Source organism: Salvia splendens, chromosome 4 (assembly GCF_004379255.2).
Source record: "Salvia splendens isolate huo1 chromosome 4, SspV2, whole genome shotgun sequence".
NCBI lineage: Eukaryota > Viridiplantae > Streptophyta > Magnoliopsida > Lamiales > Lamiaceae > Salvia > Salvia splendens.
The window spans coordinates 40,078,094-40,082,721 of NC_056035.1; positions in this window are offsets into that span (position 1 = coordinate 40,078,094).

Genomic DNA, 4,628 nt, shown 5'->3' on the forward strand with positions numbered 1-4,628 from the left:
TTAGTGGTGATTCCCGACGTACACTCATAGGCTAACTCGCCGCCGGAGGGTTATGCCACCGTTTACGAAGCCTGCTTAGAATGCGGGCTTCGTTTCCCTCTTCCCCCCGCCTTTGTAGAGCTTCTTGATTTTTTCCAAATTCCTTTAGGTCAGGTGACTTCCAAATTCTTGGAGGCACTTATCGGCCTTTGCTGCCGAGCTGCGTAGACTAGAAAAGGATCTGTCTCTGAGGGCAATCCCTTAATTTCTTTCAGTTTAAGAGAAAGGGATCCTGGTTTTACTTGATCCCTTTACAGCCCTTTTAGAGCCTTCTGTTAAAACCAATGGCCGTGTGGAAAAATCGCTTCTTTTTTACAATAGGACAGCGGCTCGGACTTTTCCTGGAGAGGGCCGAAGTCCGTATTCCTCATCCTCGGGTAGAACCGTTGGACGAGCTCGAGGGCGGGCTCAATAAGATTCCCATGATTAGGAAACAGTATTTGGAATCTGAGCTCGTCAAGGGTGATTTCGTGTTCGACTCCTTGTCTTCGGACGAAGAAGACTGAGGGTGAGGATTTCTTTTTTATGCTTTACTGCTTTAGCGGCGAAAACTAACTTTGTTTTCTTGCTTTTTGGCAGTGAACATGCTAAGCAAGCTTGGTCGCAAATCCTCCGAATCAAAGGAGCCGGAGAAACAGAAAACCACCAGCTCGGCGTCTGATGCCGAGAAGAATCCGAAGAGGCAGAAGACCTCTTCGAGTCAGTCTTCGGATCCAAAAAAGCCGGGATCGACCCCCATCCAGGGGGGTTATGGATCAGGAGTGGTTACGGCCACTTCGGAACATATCTCTGAGCCCTTTTTATGGCCAAAGGACTTTGTAGAGGTGAATTTTCTTCTTGATTTTCTGGCTTTGCTTCTTTCCTATATTTTTTTTGTGGCCCCTCTGTTGACTTTTTCCTTTTTCCATTTTCAGAGGAACAATATGCTCTGCAAACTCGTCACAGTTGAACTCTCTAAAGCGTTCCAGCGATTATGATGAGATGCCAGAGGAATTTGAATTGCTGCTCGTCACCAGGGCCGAACAGGCTCGGGCAGACTTTGAGAGGGCAAGGGCCGCTATGATCTCGGCTCAGGATGAAGCCCAGCGTGCCAAAGACCAGCTCATCATCCAGAGAGAGCGGTCGAAACAGAGGGAGGCGGCTGCCGTGGTTGCTCAGGGGGAGGCTCTCCGTGTTTACACGGAGAAACTCTTTTTGAGCAATCAATTTTCGGCCCTTATCGGTGATCTGCTGAAATTGATGACCGATAATGTTGAGCAGGAACCCGAAGTCGTCTTGCCGCTGTATGGCCGAGAGATTGCAGCGCGTCTCCAGAGTCTGCCGCTCCTTGAGGAGCTTGCGTCTTCATCGGTCCTGCTTTCTGCTGAACGAGTCCGTAATTGCCGTGCTGACCGTGACGAGAACATGGAGGCCATCTTTGCCTCCTTGGGGCCTGTTTCACCCGCTTCAATTTTCAAAGAAGAGGGTGAGCAGGAAAATGAGGCCGGCAAGGAGACCGAGCAGAAGGATCAGCAGACCGGAGACGGGCACGCCGAGCAAGAGGTGCAGCAGATCGGCGATGGGGGCGCCGAGCAGGAGGGAGGGAGGAGGGAGGCCGAGGCTGAGACCGAGGTCGACAAGGAGAAAGAAGCTGAAACCCACAGGGAAGCCGGAGACGAAACTGGCGGAGTATGATTTCGTCTCCCTTCTCTTAGTTTAGTTTCTTTCTTTCTATTTGTAAAATGGCCTTGAAGCCCTCCTTGTGTAAATTTTTTCTTGTGAATGAAAAAAATTCTTCTTTCTACACTCGTGTCTTCCTTATAGCTTTTCTTAATCTCTTTTACTCCTATTGTGGTTTACTGCCTGCTCGGTAAACTGAAATGCCGAACTGACATAGCTGCTTCGTATTCTTAACTCTAAGGAGCTGGAGGTACTTCACTGGAAGCGGCTATACTCTTTGGCTTTAAATGAAGCTGAGAAAAAAGCTATAGATGACCAGATGAAGTATGATGAACTCTTGGCTCGTTTAGTGGAGCTGGAGTCCAACAATAAGGACTTAGAGTGCATAAAGAAAGATCTGGAGGCCGAGCTGAATACTGTCATCGCTGAGAGGACTGCATATGAAGATTTCATCTGCGGGCGCGGGGGAATGACTATATCTGAAGTTCAGAATCAAGTTGATGAACTGTGGGAGAAGCTTCATGTACTCCGGAAGAACAATGTGCTGGAGGAGCTCGGCTTGCCAACAAGTTGTGAAATCATTGCGGCGCTTGGCTTCTCTGTACGACATCATTCTTTCCCGGCGTCCCTCAATCGAGAGATTCCTTAGCCGTTTCCCGCTAACAGATGCTCACACTCCAACTCAAACCTCTAATCCACTTACTCAAAATTCTACTCCAAATCAGCAACGGACTCAGGAGCAACCGGAAACGTCAAGACAAGAACGCCCTGAAGTTCGTAGAGGAGTTGTGAATATGAGTGAGCAAGATCAGCGAATGCTTCGTGAAGAGACTCTTCGCCGCCGAGGTGCTAGAACTTCCCGGACTCAAGGAAGAGGCGGTAGGTCGATCAGAGCATCTCGTCCACCTACTTATTCTTCAACTGCTCGGAACGCCCGAACTCAGCATCATGAGGATTTTTCGGATAGGTGGCTCAACTTTAGCAATCGTAGACAGTAGAATAGTCCTTTGTAATGGTGTAACGCATTCTCGTAGGGCAGCGGAATTGTATGCCCAACAAGACTTAGTAAATGAAATTTTTTCATTTCGCTTCTATCACTGCGTATTTACAGTTCAGCGATTTTTTATTTCATTTATTGTACTCGTCCTCGGTCTTATGAAGTAAACTCTTCTTTGACCGGACTTAGTTAGTGTCCTTATTTGGCGAGTTTTATCGCTTGGATTGGACTTTCCCTAGTTAACCGGAGTGGTTTTCGGCTTATTGCAGTTCGTTTCAGACGAATTGCTTGTTTCTTAAGCTGAATTGTGGAATCTTGTATCTTCCTTAGAAGCTTGGACTCACAATTGTCTTTAATACATGATCTAAAAAAAGGGGACCAGCCTTTAAGGAACAATATACCTCAGTAACATTTATAAGAGACAAAACGCACATAGAGAGACAAAAAAAAAAAGGACGAAAAAGATTTTAATCTTTTAAAAAACGACAAGTATAAAGAGCAATAAAAATATGAAAGCACATAACCCTAGGACCGAACTAGACACAAGACTGACCGGACCTTGTCTCTTACAAATAGAACTTCTTGAGGTTGGAAATATGCCATGTTCGGGTACTTGTTCTCCTGACATGTGAGTTAATTTATAAGACCCTTTTCCCAGGACTTCTGACACCCGATACGGACCTTCCCATGTGGGTTCAAGTTTGCCCAGCTTTTCTGCTCGGCTTACTTCATTGTTTCTCAATACGAGATCTCCCACTTGAAACTGCAGCTTTTTCACCCTTTGGTTATAATACCGGGTTACTTGCTCCTTGTACTTGGCTTCTTTTATGAAGGCCAATTCTCTTCTTTCTTCGGCAAGATCTAGTTCGGCTCTCAGTCCGTCGTCATTCAGTTCTGTTGAGAAATTAAGGGTTCGGAGGCTGGGTATGCCGATCTCAACCGGAATTACGGCTTCAGTGCCGTACACTAGACTGTACGGAGTTTCACCGTTGGAGGTTTTTGGTGTAGTTCGGTAAGACCATAGGACTTGAGGAAGATTTTCTACCCATTGTCCTTTGGCTTGTTCTAACCGAGTTTTTAATCCTTTCACCAAAGTACGGTTTGTTACTTCCGTTTGTCCGTTTGCTTGTGGGTGAGAGACTGAAGTGAACCGCTGTTGAATATTCAACTCTTGGCACCAATTCTTGAATGTTTTGTCAGTAAACTGAGTCCCATTATCTGAAATGAGGATATGGGGTATGCCAAATCGGCAAACTATGTTCTTCCAGACAAAATCTAATGCCTTTGAGCTTGTTATCGTAGCTAATGGTTCAGCCTCCACCCACTTTGTGAAGTAATCCACGGCAACGATCAAGAATTTCATTTGCCGGGGAGCTTGTGGTAGTGGTCCTACTATGTCTATGCCCCATTGCATAAAAGGCCAAGGGCTTTGCATAGCACATAGATCAGTCTGCGGCGTCCTTGGGATATTTGCATGGATTTGGCATTTCGTACATTTCTTAACTAGCTGTACTGCTTCTTGTACCAAAGTTGGCCAATAATATCCCAATCTCATAACTTTTTTAGCTAATGCTCTAGCTCCGATGTGGCTACCGCAAGATCCTTCATGAACTTCTCTAAGGATGTAATCCGTCTCTTCTGGTCCTACACATCGCAATAACGGTTGAAGGTAGGACTTTCTATATAGGACTCCTTCATGAAGTTCATACCGACGTGCTCGGCATGTGATTTTCCTTGCTTCTCTCTTATCCTCGGGCAGTTGTCCTTGATCTAGATACTTTAATATTGGCGTCATCCAGTTTGGTGAACTGGTTACTGAGTGTACTTCAGCTTCATCAATGCTTCTGTGCGGTAATTCCTCCACCTTTGAGCTCGGATATGAGGCCAACTTACTTAAAGTATCTGCTCAGCTATTTCCCGCTCTGGGAATGCG